The sequence below is a fragment of the Eleginops maclovinus genome, chromosome 14, assembly GCF_036324505.1.
Source record: "Eleginops maclovinus isolate JMC-PN-2008 ecotype Puerto Natales chromosome 14, JC_Emac_rtc_rv5, whole genome shotgun sequence".
Taxonomy (NCBI): Eukaryota; Metazoa; Chordata; class Actinopteri; order Perciformes; family Eleginopidae; genus Eleginops; species Eleginops maclovinus.
Window position 1 is genome coordinate 8,774,058 of NC_086362.1, and position 20,949 is coordinate 8,795,006.

The window sequence follows — 20,949 nt, forward strand, 5'->3', positions numbered from 1 at the left end:
GATCAACATATTCTCACCCAGAGACAGAGAAGAGAAGAATGCCCCATTGACTGATACTGCCTGCGAGGCCGGTCGCGCTGATCTCCTGAAGAAAAGACCAGTGTCGCACTCCCCCCGCCCCCCACCCCCCCACTGCTCCCCACCCCTCCGCTGCCTCCCCACTCTTTGCCTTCTTCCCTCTATATATGTCTCAATACTTGGGGGATCCAGGAAGGGGGGAGCTGAAGAGGGTCGCATGTGTGTGTGTGTATTGTCAAGGTGCTGCCGGGCGACTCTATCCCATGCTGGTGGTGTGTGTGTGCGTGTGTGTTGGGAGGGGGGTGAAAAGACGGAGCCGTCACCTGCCAGACTGCTGGAATGTTAATGCCGTGGCTCTGATAATTGGATTTTGTACACACCGTCTGTGAGCAACGTCCAGCAACTTTCCCCCTCTTATTGTTCGACCGAGCCCCGGACCCTCAATAGGGCTCGGCTATGTTTATACAAGCACTCACGTCTCAATAAAGACTGTTTACAATGTGTGTGCGTGTGTGAGTGTGTGTGGTGGTAGACTTCTGAATCACGGTGCGATGGTGTGTGACGGGGTGACCGAAGTGAAAGCAGGAGAGTGTCAGATTATCGAGATCTGGCAAACATTTAAGATATTAAGAGATTTGTTCGGTCTTCGAATAGGATTTGCCCAGATTTTAGGATTGTTGCAGTAAGATTTTGTACATACTTGGATTAAAGATTTGTCACAATGGGACCTTCAAACCTTATAGATGATTTTTTTGCTTAACTATTCATCCCAAACTACCAGCAAAACTACATTTTCTGAAGGTTTTGGGTGAGTCAACGGCAGGCACACCCACTTTGGGGTTAAAGGTGAAGAGGAAGTGCTCCCTATTGGTGGGATATGTCCGAGGCGTACATGATCTGGGATCATTAGGGAAGTTATGGCTCTTGTTTGCATCGGGGGGAGTCTGGAATCGGGCCGGGAGCTGTGACGCACTGGTTTCCCTCTCGCTGGCCTCCCATGCTATTTCCACCCAGGCTGCAGCGGCTTGAGCTGGTTAAATGTCTCGGCTGCACTGACCTAAATTCCTCATATTCACCTCAGAAGACCTTTGCCTTAGCCAACCAACCGTTATTTCCATCCCTATAGTCTTCCTATGCAATGAGCATTCTCTTTGTTTGTGTATAAAAGTTCCTTCCTGTACATAAGGATGTTTGAAAAAAGCCATCCTATTCCCAGCTGTACGGCCTTGGAGCAGAACTGCTAAAAACAATGACAGAGGTTTTTTCTTTTGGCAGAGAGACTTGTTGTGGTTAGATAAACAGCCTCTAATTGCATTTAATCTTTTAAAGCAAGGTATTTGGAACAATTACTTTGGTATGTTTACCAAACAGCTGGTGTGTGGGTCGTTTTTTTTCCCACCTCTTTCGAAGATGTAATGGATTTGGTTCACCTCGCTGGTTAGTGAGAAAATAAGATAGGCGCTACATTAACTTATGCATGGGTTTGTATTCAGGCTTCAACTGTTACAGAAATAACAGCGTGAAAATCTATTTAGTTTGGGCAACATTTCATTAAAGTTAAATGGCTTTGGTTTGGGTGCCAGGTTTTCTGTTTTGTGTCACTGCAACACTGTGCCACTCCTTTTAGAAACAAATAGCATCTCAAACAACAGGTCATTAGCTCCGATATAATATTAATTATCAACACTGTTCTTACTTAGCAACATGTTCAATTCATTTGCTAATCATCAATGTTTTAGTAAGAGACGACAACACTATAAATGTGCAAAAACATGGTCTTAAAACATCTAAAATGCATCAGTAAGAAAAATCTAATAATAAAATATGTCAGTAAGCTGTATTGGTTCAGGAAAGATTAACAGAAAGCATGACTGTGTTACAGGCAGGAGCTCTGCGTGTTTATTATCCACTGTCTTGCTCTTTTCCCTTTAACCTGGCAGTAGTGTGCTGTTGCATAAACAATGGTCTGGGCAGCCACCTTTGGGCTATTGTAGCCTTCCACGTGGGTTGAACTCTGGCCAAGTGGATGTTGTTGCAGGAGAAGGCCCCGCAGCCAAACACGCGAGCCAACCAGAGGCCTCGGTTCCAGGAGGCGAGCACTCACTGGACGATACCCCAGGATAGTAGTGTTTGACAGCTCCTGGATCGTGTAGAGGAACTTGGAAATCCAAACACAGACGGGTGAATTGGCCATGTTGCCTTCCCTTGCAAATGTCCCAAATAAAAATGAATATTAAACTCACTTTGAATGAACGGATAAAGCAGTTTGGGCTGTCTGCAGGATTTGACATGCAGCATGTGTTTAGTATTCATTATGAGGTGTTGCAAAATGCATGCTCTCTGCATATCTCACTCGACTCACCCGCCACCTGTATAAACAACGTTGCTATTGCGAAACGGTTCCAGGGAAGACTCTTCCCGGGCTTGTTGTCAGAATGAGGTCAACCTACACAACTCTTCTCTTCTCCCAGTTCCCTCCTTCTCTCTGCCTTTAACTTGGTTCTCTTTGTTGTATTTTGTCCTTCAACATCAGGAGGAATAAGGCCACTAGATCAACTTCAAGGCATCTGTACCTACTGTACACTTTTTTATTTCCATCAGTGCCATTGACAACTTGTTCTTTTTAGTTTTGAATCTGTGAGAATGATCTGTAGTAGTCACAGGCAAAAGCCCTAATGCAATTATCTTAGCAATCAGCACATGGGGAATCCTGAAGCCCTGTTGGATTCATCTGTATATTTTCTTTAGTTGGTAACGGGGATGGGAGGTTGCTGTATCTGAATTCTCGCTGCATGACATCATTTAACCCCCCTCGCTGATCATTTTACCCCATCACAGCACAAAAGAGCGCTCTGAGACGTAAGAGGAGTGCACATGTATCATATGCTTGAAGTCTAGGAAGCACCTAATCGCGCCGCCCCGCAAAACGCCATGCTCCCAGAGGCACCGCTGGTGGACCGCGTCGTGTCTGGAACACTGTAACAGGATCTCCAGAGAGGAGCACAAAATGGGCGCTTTGTGTCCAAGATTTGTCCAGACAAACCCAGATAAGGAAACCCAACAAGGGCGAGCCGCAGGAGCTGCCTCTGTGACTCGAGTAAATAACCTTTAATCTAGGTCATGCAGCCAGATAGGGGCAGCAGCGGCAGCGGTGGATAACAGGTGACGTAAGAGATAAAGAGAAGGCTGATGTGGTCATTCCAGCTGCAACCAACAAATACTACGATTAATCTGCCAAATATCTTTTGGATAATTGTCACAATTTGGGGAAAAAAAGTGATATTCCAATTGAGACGATCTGCAAAATTATAAACATTTTTTAAACATTATTCACATTATCATTCAAAAATAATGACGATTAGATGATCTCTACCAAACAAGGACAGCATAAAATCACTGAAAACAGTGAAAAATATCCACTGCTCAGTTGATTCAACAATCTTCGGAAACACACAGGTTGCGAGCGTTAGTCATAACAAGACCAATGCACGCCCCCCCATAACTGTGGCCGGCACCCGGGGCTGTGTCTGTCTCCCTGCACGTCCCAAAACCATCTTCTCGGGGGGGCCAGCACCAGATCGCTACATGCACCATGTGTGTCGGCAGACCACAAAATGCTGAAGCCATTACTTGGCCCACTCTAGTGAAATTGAAAGCAGGAGCCAGGAACAGCAGCAGCACTAGCTAGTTTTGGCTGCGTGTTTGGGGGCAGTGGAAGGGAAGCCCGGTCAGATGGTAGTGCTCACGCTGACTCGTTGACGGCAGCAGGCTGCACACGGCTGAAGCCTTGTTGTCGTAGCGCCAGCTCCTCCCTCTCATGACCTCCCAGTGATGATTATTCCTCTTTCAAGTTTGCAAATGTGTCTGCATGCATAGACTCTTGAATCCTTCATATGGTGCTGATAGATCCCTGCTAATGCTGTCAGTCCTTCGTAGATCCCAGCTAAAACCATACCTTGTAGTCTGTTAAAGACTGATATTTTGTAAGCAACATAATTCAAATGATATGTTGTATTTGCTGAAGAATAAACACACAAATTCTGTTTCAAATCAGAAAGAACGATGATGTGTTGCCTGTTCTTGGGATTCCCCGCACACAACAGGAAATTACATAGTTAATATGCTTAATATTTGCAATATGAATTTGGTGCAGCCCGAATGGACCCCAGAGCATATCTTGGATATAAAGCACTCTTAACTTGATACAACAGGAACATTTGTCAAACTTTGAATCACATTTTTTTAAGGATTGGCAAAATCCTCTTGATCCTTGTTTACCTCGCCCAATTTGGAAAATGTTCTTTCTTTTCCACGAAACTTCAATTCTGATTGTACCTAGCCAATTGTTTTCCCTAGACGACCCCACTACAATGGAAGCCTACCAGATGCAAGATTACATTACACGTGTTGAAAACAGGAATTTAAGCAGCACTGTCTCATGTTCATATTATATAATGATGATACATTTGTCCAACCACCGTGTCATTTTAACCCGCACTATTTCTCTTTCTCTTGGCATTTTAAAAAGGCACATTAAGAACAGTATCCCTGTGGCGTTGGTTAGCCGACCCTGGTATCCAGCGTTCCTTAAATCTTCATGCTGCCTGTGCCCTGCAGGAACCACATCCATCTAATGCATTAGTTCGGGGTATTGTGTTACATGCGGAGTACGTCGTACATTGTGATTGAATGTAATTTATGTGCAAGACGATGATTTGAAGTAAATTTCACCAAGTTTACATTTCTGAAATGCTTCTTTCTCATGTGATACTGCACTTGGCGGCTGGTTGATTTCACTAGTGATTCATTGTTGTGTTTTTGCTACTGTACGTTAAGTGGCTTGTTTGCTTTCTTCGTTCAAATATGTTTGACTCTGCTTGTCTTCTATTCTCAACCTAATTCCGTAGCAATCGTAGATTACTCACTCACTCTTCTCTGTGCAACCAGTTTTAGGTAACATGTCGAGGCATTTCACAGTGAAAGGAAAAACATTTGCTAGCAAAAAAAACCTTCACTTCCCCATCGATGCCTTCAAGGTGGGATCCCACTCTGCTGCATTTGGCGTTTTGTAATCTATTTATTTATGCCTTTATTTGGTGGGATAAGGGCTCAGGGAGAAGAATTATCTTCAAGCGCACGTCTGTCATCTGCTGCTGCAGACAGAGTGCTCTTTCATTCGCTCCACTGAAAGAGGGTTCACAGAGATTTAAGGGCCAGCATTGTTTGTGCTCTGCGATGCTTAATCACTTTTGATTGGACACCATATTAAAACTTGGGCTCTAGGCGGGAGAGAGGCTCTTCATCTAAAGCGAGTACCCGTCCTCAACAAAAAGAGCGGCGCTGCCTCACAGGGTGGATGATGGGGACAAAGACGAGGAGAAGGATAAGATAGGGGACGGATAAGAGTGAAGGTCTAAAGGTTAACTCCCAAGTTACCAACAAAACCGCCTGCATAAAACTTTTTGATGTTGATTTGATAAGTGCATCTGTGGATTCAGTCCTTTATAAGCAAAAAGGAACATTATAGTTTTAAATGTTTAGCAGCTTTTCCTCCAATATCTTATCTTTCCGTGAGCTCAAGGAGTAAGATGGCGGCTTATTCCTAAAGCACTTCACTTTCCCACACACCCCCCTGCACTCCATTTCACTGCAGCACTGATTACACATAGTGTTTACATATTCCATAGAGCACTGTGACAGAGATAAACCTCTCCTGATGCTTATCCCCTGGCCACAATGTGGAAACCACTAAGATATAATGTAAACCAAACGTCGCAGCTGCCCTTTCATGTCTCAAGTGCCAGTTCTGTGTGCTGAGCAAGAATTTTGAGAGCCCGTCTTTAAGTAGCATTGGTTAAATTAAAGTTAAAACCATCTTGCTTTTTTTTCCTGTGTTTTAATGACACTGGCAAGGTCCTTTCATACAGTAAGTGTATTTTCAGTCTTTGCACGTGGTGGCACAGTGTTGATTCACTTTAGCTGAAAAGTGTTGAACCCCAGATTTCTTTCCAAAATACAAATGTATGAGCTTTAAGCATCTCCTTTTCTCTTCATAATTGATTGTGAAAAGTTTAAGTAGGGTTCTCTGGTGAAGAGGAGTTTTTCACATACATAGATGTGAGTTTTGGGAATGAATAATTGTAGCCAGGGATGGAGCTTGATAGAAAAATGTGATTAATGATCCACACGAGGCAAAAGAGGGGAGTGTTCCCCATAAAGTGGGTTGTGGGATTATACACAGGGCTATACTCGGAGGACTTCTTGGCATTAATTGGCCCATTTCTCCTGTGGCTGCTGTCACTCTCCACGGCACACTGTGGTTTGTGCATGTTATCACACTTGAGGTCTTGCACAGTAAATGTGTCACCTAGAAATCGCACTTGGCTAAAAATATCCTTGCATGTGCATTTCCCATCGTGTCACATTAGGGTTCAGCCATGCAGCCATGATGATTTAATTTGCTCAAATCAAGAACCAAACTTTTCCTGATATAAAAAAGCCCTCCATTTCTTTTTTCAGTTGGAGTCTAATCTTTAGGTTCTTCCTCGCACCTGCGCCACACCCTTGTTTTATGAAGTGCTGACAGGAGCGAGTGTTCTATGGCTCAACCTCCTCCCAGGTCACACAAACCCTTTAGTTTTCAGAACAGGCTGTACTACAGTGGCCAAGGTTAACTAAGGGAAATGAGGTTAGTCCAGTACTGACTAGCACCCTGTCAAGTTGAGCCTGTTTGTAATGTACCTCAGATCCTTTTCACTTGAAGTCACATAACTTCACAATAAGTCATACATAGTGCTGCCTGCTTTCGCGTCAGTAATTTAATATGTAACAATGTGGACGTCTTTACAGCTTTGACGGACTTGTTTTCTCTCGCCTCTACATCGGCTCTAAGTTGCCTCCATAAATCTAAAACTAATCCACCGAGTGTGAGCTCATCCTTCTTAATTTGTTTCCCCGCTTTACGTCCATGAAGATGTTCTCCAGCGACATATAAGCTATCACGTTGACAACCCCAAGTGGCTCCTAATACTCCGACTGATTTCTCTTCTGTGCTTTGATGCTCCCTTCATTATATTCCACGGGGCTATTTTCTCCCCTCCTCTTGTTTACGAAAAAGATGCCCAATGAGGCCTTCAGCGCGTAAAGCTTGAACTCGCAGCCTGCCGCGTGGCCACTTGGGCAAAGCTGAGGCCTACTTTAATCAAGACATGAGAATGACCCACTTCATCTTGTGCTAATTTGTTTTGGGGGAAATTAGGATTGACTGAGAAGAAGTGTTTCTGTTTGCTTTCATAAGATTATAACAAAGTCATATCTGCATTGAAGTACAATGTGTTGCCATAATTCCTCTGTGGCTTTTTTATTTTACACACTGTTTTCTGAACTCTTATGTGATAGCAATGAATCACTTGGCTGTTCGTATGGAAGCTGGCCTAATCTGTTGTAAAGCAGAGAAGTGGCACCTTTACGAGGTGCTAATGGCCTGCTAATTCTTGGGGAAAGGCTAACTGACCAATTCCTTCAGCTGAATGTTTACTACCCGCTGCCCTTTGACCCCTGTCTGTCAGGCTGAGGTCAAATGCAAGTTGTTGTTTCAGCACTGTGTGTGTTTACATGCTATGCTGACATGTTGGTTTTACAGCCCTAAATGCTGTATACCAACACATTCGATTCCCATGCATTGCAGTGATTTACGAGTGCGGACAGATTATAATAAAAACTGTTAGTATGTATTGTAAGGTTTGGGTCTGACGTATATTTTAAATTCTCTCCCAGATATTTCATCCTATGTATCAAAAATTATGACCACAAAAGTTATGCGGTAGAATAATTACATCTAACACAACTTCCACAGCAAAAAAACATACATGTAACAGCTTACTGGACTTAAAAGGAAGAACAGAAGCTGCTTATAGTTTGAGTATTTAGACCTAATGTGTTTTGTTTGGATCAATGTACTGTTTTTTTTTTAGAAGGGCACAAATTTAAGCCATTGTGAATGTTTATTTTTCCTTTTTATTCGGACCTATCATAACTAAGTCTTTGTACATCTAAGTATCCATATCGTTCAATTAGCTAATAGCCTGTCCCCTCCTCAGATGTATTTACTAGGCCTTGTTGTCTTTATGGTTTCCTCTGGCGAAACGTGCATAAATAGCGGTGGATAAAATGAGAGGTGATTTAGTGGCCTCGTCACAATGCGCCGGTGGCCAGCTTCCTACCTTTGTGTGGTCGAGGGGCTCAGGGGTGCGGCAGCGGATACATGGCCCGGGTCCCGGCAGGCTCCGAGGAGGGAAGGAAACCTGGTGTCAAAGGCGATCGCTTGCTGCCTCTGTTATCAGAGCAACAGGCGCTCGCAGTTACACTCAGGGATACTATTAACTACATGTATGTGATGCCATGTTGCAACTTGTGTTTAATTATAACACATGTTTAACTTAAGCATTCATGGGAAAATAAAGTGAAAGCAGCATAAAGCAGAGTCCAGTGGAAGCTGGTTGCGTGTTACTGCTGCTGCATGCTTTCTTTCTCCTGCTCCTCTCCGCACAGGCCTCTCCTGTAACCTTGAGAGAAGCCCGCGCAGGCCCCAAGTTCAACGAGTGCATGAGGCATATTTTCGCTGAGCGTGCTTGGACCGCCCCACTAAACCCCTCGACCCCCCACCCCCCTCCTCCCTCCTCACCATACATACAGCTCTTTTTTTCCCCTCCTCCTAAAGACGACTCCCTGTAGGCCTCTCCTTTCACAGCGCCTGCAAAGGAAATACATTATGTGTAAAAAGAATTCCATATGGTGTCATACGATCTGTGTAATTCCCTCAATTGATAAAAAAAAAATCACCTTGTATGCACAATTCTGTCCTTTGTGAAGGGGCTCTGTACTGTATGTACTACCTTGTAACATTTGCTCAACTTTTGTTCGAACCAAACAGGTTTATATAATTATGATATATACTGCAAATGGGTTCCACATGACATTAATGGCTAAACTGATTGAAAAAGGAAAGCAGGAACTTCAACAAAGGAAAGGTTGTATTATCTCTTCCTTTGCAAATACCTTAGAGTCACTTGTAGGCATTTTTCCAGAGGTGTGCCTGACATCAGCTGTTATGGCCTCCTGTTTTGGCTGAGGGGCGAGTCTGTGGCAGTCCTACGGGTAGGCTGTTCCAGGTAAGCCCTGCCAAGTTCAAGTGGCTTGGACCAAGCCCCGCACCGCAAAAGGGAAGTGTTTCTGCAGGGCTGCCAACCTTGAGAGAGCTGTGATTGCCTCAAGCCTGTTGTGCCCTCAGTATCAGCAAAGAGATAGTGTTTTCAACAACATGCACACTCAAGCTGGCCCTCAGGAAGAAAAAATATGGCACATAAAGATGTATATATGTAGATACTTGCCAGAGGGAGGGTTGTAGAGTCCAGTGGTGGCCCTTTGATACTCAACTAGCTGTTGTTCCCATGAGGTGGCTGCAATCAGGAGTTCATGTTTTTATGGCCTTTGGACAAATCAATGTGATACGAAACATATTTGGTTGGTTAGTTCCTCCTCTAAACGAAAATGTAGGGCATGCATTTAGCTTAAACAAAATTAAAGGCTAATATAGTAAATATTTTGGTTGGTTGCTATTCAAGAGCCACAAGTGGGAATTTTTCTTCAGAGGCAAGAAAGGATATGTGAGCACCGTAAAAACATTTTTAAGAACTGAGGAGACCATGGAAAAACACCTTGAGGCAAACATAACAATCAATGCATATGACTACGGCATATTTATATCAACATTTGAGTGACTGGGAGGTGCCACTAAGAGTTTAAGAGAGGTAAAGACAAGAAAGTGTGTGTGTATACTGTATATTTTTGTATTGCCTGGAGCTGGGGTCATGAGCTGTTGTGATGAAGGAGGGAATCAACTCGCAGTCAAATGAAACAGGGGCCACTTTTCTTTTTTTTTTTACAGTTTGTCGCTCGCAGCTTTAAAGGCACCCTGCCAGAAATATTAAACGTAAACAGCTCTGCTCGCCTTCCTGAGCCGCAACCGGGGCTGAACAGGAACTGGCTCTCTCCTCGTCCTCCTGCAGCTTTTACTCCAAAACCCCTGCACCCCTGATCTCAGTGAATGAACTTTTGGCATCTCTGATAAAGTGAAAACAACATGCTTGGGTGAGTGGAAAAGCAAGGACTGTGGGAGCTGGCTGTGAGGCGGGCGTAAAGGCCCCTGTGGTGTGGCCCTGAGTGGACAAATCCTAACAGGCAGAGGAAGTGGAGGAAGGAGTGCTGGGAGGCGCATACGGATTGGTGGGGAGGCGTGCGGGCGGTTTACAAGGAAAAGCGGCAAAGGGGGAATTCCCTTTCCCGTACTGAAAAGTGATGGAAAAAGTGACTGCTAGATCCCGTTCACGCCGCTCCATGTCAAAACAGCCGAGCGCTGCCGTCATCTGTGCAAATATTTCAAGAGATTATGGTTTTGGAGCCTCGTGGGAAAGGCTGAAGCAGCTCAGTGAGGACAGCAAGACTTAAACTTGCTTCAACAGAAAGCCTTGCCTTCTTAACTTTATCAGAGCATGAATGTAATCACAAAACCACAATATTCAAGGTACCTGCAAACAAACCATAACCTGCCAGTTGAGGCCTGATGACATATGTCTTTGTTCTGCGTATCATCGTAGCATTTTGGAAACGGCCCAGAAATAATTCGCAAACAAAGGCCCTTTACATTCTCGTACTAAAAAGCGAGGGCGGGCCAGGCTTGCTATGCTCGAGGACACCACATGCTCCACACCTTTGTTTCATACAGTGTGTCGAATGTGACCAAAGTGTGGCGTGTACATATGATTTGTAATATGTCAATACACACATCTTTCCTCAAAACCCTGACAAGCTACTGATGATGTTTTCCAAAACCATGTGACCAAACACTGCGGCCACATGTCTGGATGCCATGCTTTGCTGCAACATTGTTTATGACTCTCAAACAACAGAATCTGAAATTAATTTAGCGCCTCTCCTCTTCCCACTGTAAACTGGCGCTGTGCAGCCAAACCACATGTTGTTATTGCTGCAGTGGCAGAGGGGGCTGCCCCAGCAGGCCTTAGTAGCACAGAACAGATTTGCTCTGTTTTTTTGCCAGGATTTTGGAATAGAGTTTCCTCTCTCTCTCTCTCTCTCTTTCTGGCTGTGGATACTCGCTTAGCATGCACTTAAGTATGATTTATAAATCACTCATTGTGGTGTGGCAAAGGGAATACTCTGGAAAACCTGAGAGATTTCATTTGCATTTTGATCTCCTGGAAGATGTTTTGTCATGATTATATGCCGCTTTGTTGATGTAAGTGACTAGCTGTTGACTGTTTTGAGTCTCTGGGTGTTTGTGATTGAATTGTGCATCTGGGAGCTGCAACCACAAAGAGCAGAGATGGTTTGCACCTTAAGTGCTGTTCGCTGCGTATCTCCAGACAGTTAGAGGGTCCATGAGGTGCGGAGGAGCTCCACTGTCTCTGGATCGCTGCCAACGCTTTGACCTTGTGGCGGGCACAGCCACTGTCACTCCCCCGTGAGTTATGTGATAACTGGTTTTATGATGCAGCTTTTTTTTCAAACCACTGCTCTGCATGCGACCATGGCTCACCAAATGAGCGTTTACCTGGTGCTGTGATTAAACGACAACAACCAACTATTTTCTTTATAAGAGCCTGTGAAATGACTTCCATAATGTCCTTGTTGCCCTAAAAGCTTCACTCCCTGGTCTTGTGCCAGTGCAGACACCCGAACCCCACTCCCTCAACAAACCCTGTTGCCCCCTAGCCTCGATCCCCACAGATGCTTTGATACGGGCCAGCTCCGACTGGGGGCCTCAGTATCCAGGCTCATTAACAGGAAAGGAGGGGTTTTACTGGCCATGCGGCAGGCAGCCGGCATTTAAACTACCAACAAGCTCCTCCATCGGACTGCTGCTTCTGAATAACATACACCTAAAAGAGCTAAAACATTTTTCCGTCATTACTGCACTATTGGGAGTAGAGAGTCCAGAAAAGTGTGGGCATTATTAGAGCTGAGCCTACGATCAGTCTACACCTCGCCAGAAGGTACCGTCCTAACCCATGTGGTATGTTTCACAAATAAAATCCACATGTAGGATTGGGTACACGCAAACATGTGGTGTTGATCCCTTAGGGTTAATGAGCTGATATATAAAAATGTAAAATTGGATCATTGGATTCCCAATTCGCAGTTTTTGGCTGTATCTGTTGCATTTGTGAAACCAGTACTGGTATCAGAAGAGTATTGATAACCAGCCTTATCCTCCGTGATGCATATCTGAATACCAGATCAGGAGAAATGATGATGCAGGCAGCACAGCAGCCCGGCTAGTAAAGAATAAAGCTACATGACTGTTCATTTGCACCTGCCGCTTCATTCCCTACTGGAGTTGTAATGGCAAAAATAAACTGGCTCGACATCTGTTGGCAATGTCAGTAGTCTGTTTTTATGCTTGTAATGACACATTAAACTCTGTGGTTGCTTCTCCCCTCCCCCCACCCTTCTCCACCCTATGTCCCGTTCCAGGGGAGCAGTGCCAGCAAAATCGTCTGAATGAGTGCACGCTCTGTTTTTCTTTGTCTGTTTTGGGCCAAGATCTGGTCTTAGATGTGGTGGCATTCTATGATCGGATAATTCCTTCCAAGGTGTGTGTGTGCGCGCGTGTGTTTGTGTGCGCTTTACCGCCGCTCGCTTTGGCAGAGCCCGGGGAGTGCAAACAGTGGCAATGGGTGGCAGGAGATCCTCGGTGGCCTCTCGCCCAGCTGGAGGAGAGCCATTTGCCCTGAGAGGGAGCACCCAGTCGCCCTGGCTCGGCCTGCCGCTCTCGCCAGTGGGAACTCCTCTTGGCTGAGGCTTGACGCCGTCGTAAGCACTGACAATCATTGACACATCACTGGCTGAGGCCTCACAGACACATTACACAGGCCTCAAATGAACTGACTTTGGCAGAAAAAAGATGTATTGGTTGTACAATTTGCTTTCATATTTCCACAACATTCCTTTTGAATTTGACAGATCTGATTCTCTTTGGAATTTGTACAATTGAATTCCTGCTAGCATGTTTGCTTGAGGCCGCCAGGGTCTTAAGTGTGCTTGTTGTGAGATAAACATGTAGGTAGCATAGCAGTCCCTAACTGTGCTCCCTTATCAGTGCAGACCAGAGCTCCATCAAACACATTAATATAACAACATGTTGGCTCAGACTCACATAACTGAACGCAGAGATCAGGGAGCATATTTCAGATGTTTTTCAGAAAGGTGCATTTGAAAAACCAAACCATACAGTATTTATTAACTAGGTCTGTGTGTGTGTGTGTGTGTGTGTGTGTGTGTGTGTGTGTGTGTGTGTGTGTGTGTGTGTGTGTGTGTGTGTGTGTGTGTGTGTGTGTGTGTGTGTGTGTGTGTGTGTGTGTGTGTGTGTGTGTGTGTGTGTGTGTGTGTGTGTGTGTAAGTTGAAAGAAGGTTGGCGGCTAAACCCAGTTAGGGCCTCGCTAGTATCACAACCATACTGTCCCTGAACTATGATCTGTGGGCCAACTTGTCTCTCTTGGGAGAGTGGGGAATTTCCCAGACCCCTAAACACCCCGCCATCTCTCATTCCCTCCGCCCCCACCCCCCTCTCCCTGCAGACCGGTCGAGACGTGCAGGTTTGAACCCTCTCTCTGCGTTTCTGGCCTCCCATGCCTATTGCCACTCAAGCAGCAGGGGTCCAGTGCATTTGTCTCATAATTATCCGACTGGATGGGGGGGTTCTGAAGATGAAAGAGGCGAATCACAGAGCTCCTCTGTCAAAGGTCTGTCTGCCTGACTGGGGGGTTTTTGGATCTATCTCCCTTGTCCCCCTCTCTCCCTCGCGCGCCCACCCCACCGCCTCTCCTCCTCCATCACACAGCCTTACTTCTCCTGAAGAGCTGCCTCCACAGAGCATAATCGCCGACAGTGAACGCTCGTGCACAGCCCCCCCCCTCTACCAGCCTCCCCGCTGATTCATTCACAACTACAAAACTGCAGAAATACCCCCCACCCTCACATCCTGAAAGACTTCAGACTTTTTTTTTTCTCCCCCCTCACATGCTCCGCCCACCAACCCATGGGCTAGCCGTCTACCTCACCCGCTTGACCCCCCCCCCCACCTCCATCCGCCTTCTCTTTTCTCCTCACCACCCTCCCCACCACCACCTTTCTCCTTCTTCTCCTCTTAACTACTGGCTAGGAGTTAATGGACTGTTTTGGCTAGTCTCCAGACGGTGAGTGTCACCTCATTAGCCTATAGCGGCTCGCTCCCAGACTGCTCCTTGTTTGTGTGTGTGTGTATGTGTGTGTGTGTGTGTGTGTGTGTGTGTTTGTAGGAGGAGGACTACAACGACGGAATGTCATTGGTCTGTCTCCCCCCCTCAAACCCTCCCACCACACACCCCTCACCCTCTGCCTCTCCCCTTCCCACCACTACAATGAATGAGAAAACATGCATGCATAATTAAATCTATAGTCTCGTCCTCACCGCACCCTCCCTTCCCTCCTTCCTCCACAGCCGTGCATAAAAAAAAAAAAAAAACTGCTCCTGCTTGGAAGTTTGCCACCGTTAAAAAAGAGCGGTGTCTTCCAACCAGAGAGATGTGGCCAACCTTCCACCCTCGCATGGACCTATTCTTTTATATCGAATGGCAGGGTGGCAACAGCGGGCGAATGTAAATGCCACCCGGTCCTGCCAGTCAATTACGCCCCAACAAAGCTAATTGTTTGTTTGGTGCATACCGAAAAGATGCCGGGGCTGGCCATTGATGGGCCCATTGTTTCAGCGCAGATGCAAAGTTCTTTTTTCTCACAGGCTAGACTTGACGCTGATTAAACTTGTGAATGATGAGACCACACTTTCGGGAAATCAGCTAATTTATGCGTTCTCTGTAAGTGTAAACTATTTTAAAGCCTACATCTTAGAAATAATTTCAATCATCAATGAATCTATTGATCTTTTTTCCACACATCAATTGGATTTTTAGTCCATAAGATGTATTGAAATAGTTAAACACAAATATCCTAATTTACAAGAGAGGAAACAGTTGTAACTTGTGAATTATTAATGACTTCAGAAGATCATTGTTGGGGATTGATTTCCCGTAGATTCACTAAGTGATTGTGTTAGCACAAAGAATCATGCTAATCTTTTATGGATATATCTGCAACACTTGATGCAATGGAAGGCGCCAGGTGCCACAAAGGAGATAAAACATTCGGGCAGCATGCTTAGAAGGAAGGAATGAAAAGGGATACTGGAAGAGGAAAAGAAAAACAAAGAGTGTCATAAAAAAGCAAAAGGGAAAGCCACATTGTGAGAAAAGGACAAACAGAGAGAGAGTGGGCGGAGGTGGGGACATTAAGTGGGCCGCAGTGTGCTGACTGGAGGCCAGCCTGCTCATTTTTCATGGGACAGATGAGCCACTGTGTGTTGTGTAGTTTGTCTGCTTCACACATGAACAGCACAGATCAACTCGCTGCAGGATGCCGGGTGTGTCTGCCCCTGTTTGTGCATATTGTATATCAGCCTGTGTGTGTGTGTGTGTGTGTGTGTGTGTGTGTGTGTGTGTGTGTGTGTGTGTGTACACGTCGCACACGGCATCAGACCGCAAGCATTCAGAGCTGCTTTTCATTTTGTGTTTATGCACCGTATAGGCGTCCGTGTAGAGGTGGGTAAACTTTATTTCACAAATTAAAAGGTGGGGAAGTTGCATTTAGATGGGTTAACCCTCATCTGCATCCTTGGTTTTGTGGTTGTGTATCCCTTTGTGCTCACCCGGTTCTTCCTTCTCCTCTCCCGGGCCGGTGGGGCTAATGATCCGTCAGGCCATTCAGTCCCTTGTTCAAGGCCCACTCGCCACTGAATGCGCTCCCTCCCCGTCCACACTGTTTGGTGACCTCAATGAGGAGCCTGTTGTCCTCCCGGCTCGGTTAAAATGCTCTCCTCTTTTCACCGCCGTGAGAGTTTACTGAGGAGAAGGCACAGAGACTCGGACGGAGAATAAGAGGGCCCGCTCTTCATCGGCATTAGTATGCAACGATTAGAAACAAACACACACTGATGATACACACACCGAGGTGGCAATGCCCACATCGAGGGATGCACACGCACACAGACAGATACAAGTGAGCTCGGTCACACGCAGTTAACCACACACACACACACACACACACACACACACACACACACACACACACACACACACACACACACACACACACACTCTCACTGTATGGCTTCTCATTGTTCCCGTCTGGGCTCGGATCCCACTTGATTCCATAAGTCTCAAAACCCTGACAGTCCTACTGTGTGTGTGTGTGTGTGTGTGTGTCCCCTCCTGCTCTATTGAACAAGTCTGTGGTGTCTGGCTTGGAGAAAAGAAGGCAAAATGTCATTGTTCTCACAGACGTTTCAACTTTGCCCCTCTCACTTTCTATCTCGCCTTGTTCTGAGAATGTGTGTTGGCCTGTGTTTGGGTGTGTGTGTGTGTGTGTGTGTGTGTGTGTAACACATCTTACTGTACCTGCATTCCCTGTCATTCGATAGGGTAGCTATCTGGATTACCAGGTGCTCCTTTGAGCCAATAAGAAATACTTGCCTTGTTTCAATTATGGGATAATCATTACAGTGTCACAGTGTGCAGGCTCCATTGAGGGATTGAGTCGAAGTTTGTTGAATGGAATACAAAACTATGCTTTTCTGTCCGTGCAAAAGCATGACTGGTAATGAAACAATAATGCATAGTAGAGGCAAGCATCGTATACTTTTTAATCTTCCTCGTGAGACAATACCACCCCAAGATGGCGCCCATTTGGCTGCAGTCATTTGTCTTCCCTTCACCCTCGGCGTCAATATCGCTCTCCTTTAGGCCCGGTCAGGTGCCAGCCCTTTGCAGAAGGCCATGCATGAGTCCGGGTGGGTTGGGGTAGGGGGGTGGGGGGGATGCTGAGATGCCAGAATTTGGCTCTGGTGTGTGTATGCGGGGAGGGGTCGGCGGCGGGGGGCATCGCCAGTTGGCAGGCTGGCACACAATGGCTGGCACGATAAGATCCTCCCTCTTCTGCGGGCAGATTTCCTCGCCCATATCTTTTGTTTGGCTTGTTTGGGTTGCAGCTCATCCTGATAAAGGCCACTTTGTTTAGACAACAAAGCGCGAGGGAGGGAGAGAGCGAAGAGAGCGAGATAAAGAGACAAAGAGATAGAAGCAGAAAAAAGAGAGATAGAGGGGGCATTAAAACAAAATAAAGGCGGCATAGGGGGGAGAGCATTGACATACATGGAGACTTTTAAAGAAAGATGTTAAAAAACGAAACATGAGGAAATTTGAAAAAAGATACATCTGATAAGACGATATCTCTACACACACACTAAATGGTAGATATACACAGAGGCACGTATGAAAAGATACAATAGAGGAGGGATACTGTTGCAGATAGACAGATAGCAGGACAAGGAAGAAAGAGATCTGGAGGAGAGCAGGTTCTGCCGGCTGCTATAGAGCCCGCCGAGCAGCGTGAGGTCATCGCTGGAGCTGCGAATGATCGAAAGCAGGAGCAGAGGAGGACATGGGACAAAGTACACACACATTCCATACCGGCACATGTACGGCCATTCACTGTTAAGACTAGCATGACCCTGCACTTCACACTCATATTTTTTTCTGTGTGTGTGCATTTCCAAGCAAGAACAAACTGGTCTCCTGCAGCAGGAAGGGAAAGAAAAGCAGGAGGACACTGAGCAGAAAGTCTGCCCGGCCACATCAAATATTTACTCAGGAGCAGCTGTATTGTCGAAACATTACGCATTGGAGCTGCTCCGTAATTAGGTCGATATTTTCTCCCTCTCTCAGTTTCCCTACTTCTCCGGGAGTCCACCCCACTCCTCCACACTGCCCTCCCCTCGCCTCCCCAGGCTGCTGAAATGCGTCTTGGCTCGGGACCCATGCCTCTGGCAGCCAGAGTGCTATACATGTGCACAGAACCCCGCTCGGCATAAAATGGCTGCCAGACAGGCTTCTCCTCCTGAAATGTCGACAGCGGTATGCATCTGCAGGGTGTGCGTGTCGCGCGTGCGCACAGTTTTTTTGTGGACGATATCTGTACATGTCTGCAAGTGTTTGCGGGCAAGGAACGTGCACCACCGCTGTCAGGAAAAAAAAAGAGAAAGTTTCCCAAACTATGTGGCTAATTTAATCCACGCTGTGTGTATGTGCATGTGTGTTCTGCAATTTAGTGGGAACAGAATGGGTTTGATGCCAAAAAATGAGAGGGTGGGTTAGGGAGAGTGTGTGCGAGTGTTTTAGTGATTATAAAATCCAGGCGAGTAACACACTTGGGCGTGGAGAAACCTCACAAGCACTGAGAAAACTTTCTTTCAGAGCCAGATTTCTGTTGCCATTACCCCTAATTGCTGTAATCGTTACAGTGGTATGATAAGTATCCCGCCGGACAAGAAGGTGTAAGAACTCGTGGACAAAATACCCACAAGCCCTCTCCGCTACTTTTTTTTTCTTCAGATAATGTGATTCATACGTCGTCCTGCTTTTTCACTTCCTTCGTGAATCGGTTTGTTTATTTAAACAAGTGGCAGGGACAGAGGGTGCCAAAAATGTTGTTTGGAAAAGAGGTGTGTGTGTGTGTGTGTGTGTGTGTGTGTGTGTGTGTGTGTGTGTGTGTGTGTGTGTGTGTGTGTGTGTGTGTGTGTGTGTGTGTGTGTGTGTGTGTGTGTGTGTGTGTGTGTGTGTGTGTGTGTGTGTGTGTGTGTGAGAGAAAGCGTGTGTGTGAGAAAGCGTGTGTGGTGTCTGGCCCTATGATCTAGGCCTGCCAAGCTCCCGGGGCAAAGCCCAGTCTCCTCGACCGCAACTGTTTATTTACAGGTTACACTACTGTTTATTTGAAGACTATCGGATTGGCTAGGGCTCTGCACAGGATACCTTTCAGATACAGATACCAAGCTCCAAATATCCAACTTCTTTACTTTATTTGAACCCCTTTTAAAGTGCATTTTTGAATGTATCAACAGGCAATTTAACTGCACTTAAATCCAACTTTTTACAACCCAGTATTATCTTCCTTGGACCTGTTTATGCTTTTAATTGAGGCTTTATTGAAATACCTGTTGAGTGAGGATGTGAAATAAAGTCTTCGGCAGATATAATCAGCACCCTTGCGTCCTGATAAGTGTGCGCACACCGTTCTAAACGATGTAATCAGGCTGATAGAAGATGAAGGAGCTTGGAGTTGCCCTTCCCGGGTCAAAGGTAAAATGTAATGCAATAGGGGCGGTGTTTCCAGCTCCGGTGCAGACCTGGCAGATGCGCCATATGCTCGCGTCCCACCTTGAGTCATCCAGGTGGTCTCTCCTGGTGCGACAGTGGGGCCTCATGCTGGAAGATGCTGCCTGGGATCTCTAATTGCCACCACCATCTGCTCTTTTTGTCATGTCAGCCCTCGGAGTAGGGAAAGAAACCAAACCAAAGACACAGAACTCCTGATCCGATCTAAACGAACCTCTCCCCTCACCACCTTCTCTGAGCATTTACCTCATCTCTACTCTCCGGTTGCTCTTTTCTCTCCTCTGGCTCTTTTCTTCCCCGCTCAGCAGTTTCTCAGGGCGCGAGCGTAGACTTGGCAGTCGTAACGAGACTGATGGATGACTCTGAAAGTGGCATGGGGAGGGGGGCGGAGACGGAGAAGACAGGAGACAAGGCCACTGAGCTCCCTGCAATCACTTTATGGACATGTGCTGTGCCAAAACCACACAACCCTCCGCTCGCCCACAAAAGCTGCTTTACACACTGTGTGTATGTGAAAGTGTGTGTGTGTGTGTGGGGGTCAACTTAATGGAATTGTTGCTTTTTTCTGCAAGGCAAACTTTCCTGAGCAAAGACAATGTTGTCAAGAGTCTTTTATTAGTGCTATGATTCACTGAAAACGTATTTTATTTGTCGGTGAGTGAATTAATCTAAGATGCAGATGTTGTTCCAGCTTCTCAACTTTGAATATTTGATGCTCTTCCGACGTATATCATTTAATATTTTGACGTTTTAGACTTTTGAACAAGGAATTTATGTCACCTTGAGTTCTTGGGCATTTTATTCACTTTTGGTCATTTTTGAGGACTCAAAAAATAGAATAATCAGTAGTGACAGCCTTAACTTTTCTGTGTGCACATGAAAATTACCAGACATCCTAAGAAAATATAAAACTACTGTTGTGTTGCAAAAGCTTTTGTCTGGCTTGTGTTTCTACGTTTTCTGGAATCAGAGCACGGAGTGTGCGACGGTAACTTTAACTCCTCTCGTACATATAGGGCTAGGCATACTGAAGAGAGGGTATTTTTTTCCTTCTTAACGTATGGTCCCGTTCCCTCCCTACTTTGTCATTGTTGAGCTTCAGCCAAGAACATTCTGTTTTTGCAGGGCTGTTTAATAGTCAAATTTAGGAGAGGGGGAACGAGAGAGACACAGAGAGAGAACAAGAATAAATCTTTCAACTTTTTTCTTCCCCCCCTTCCTCTTTCCTTCTCTCTGTAACGCTGCTCATGAGAGCTGCGGCAGGAAAAAGGGGGTGTTGTTGGACGGCGAGGGTATCTGAGTTCACTTTCTCCAGCTTCTTGTCTGGGCTCTTGTGTTAAAGGCGTAGATAATAATCTCCCTGCTGCTTCTTGTTGGCATATGGGGGCTTCGGTCGTCATTACGGGGGTCCACGTTGATCACTGTTTGGCACGGCAGCAGTTCAGTGTGTGATTGTGAGGCCTTGATATTTTGGGTTTATTCTTTCCAACAAGTTGATGTCTCCCAACGTTTGCTGTTGTTTGATGAAGGAGAAACTGCTGAGGAAAAGACGTCAGTCCGGGCCGTCTCATACCAAAGCCGGTGGAAAGAATTC

General features: G+C 45.8%; 1 protein-coding gene across 8 annotated transcripts in view; it reads left to right on the forward strand.

The window, feature by feature from the left end:
• LOC134875843 (nuclear factor 1 B-type-like) overlaps positions 1-20,949 on the forward strand; it is a 64,684-nt gene that overhangs the window by 15,647 nt on the left and 28,088 nt on the right. The gene's annotated exons all lie outside the window — the stretch shown is intronic.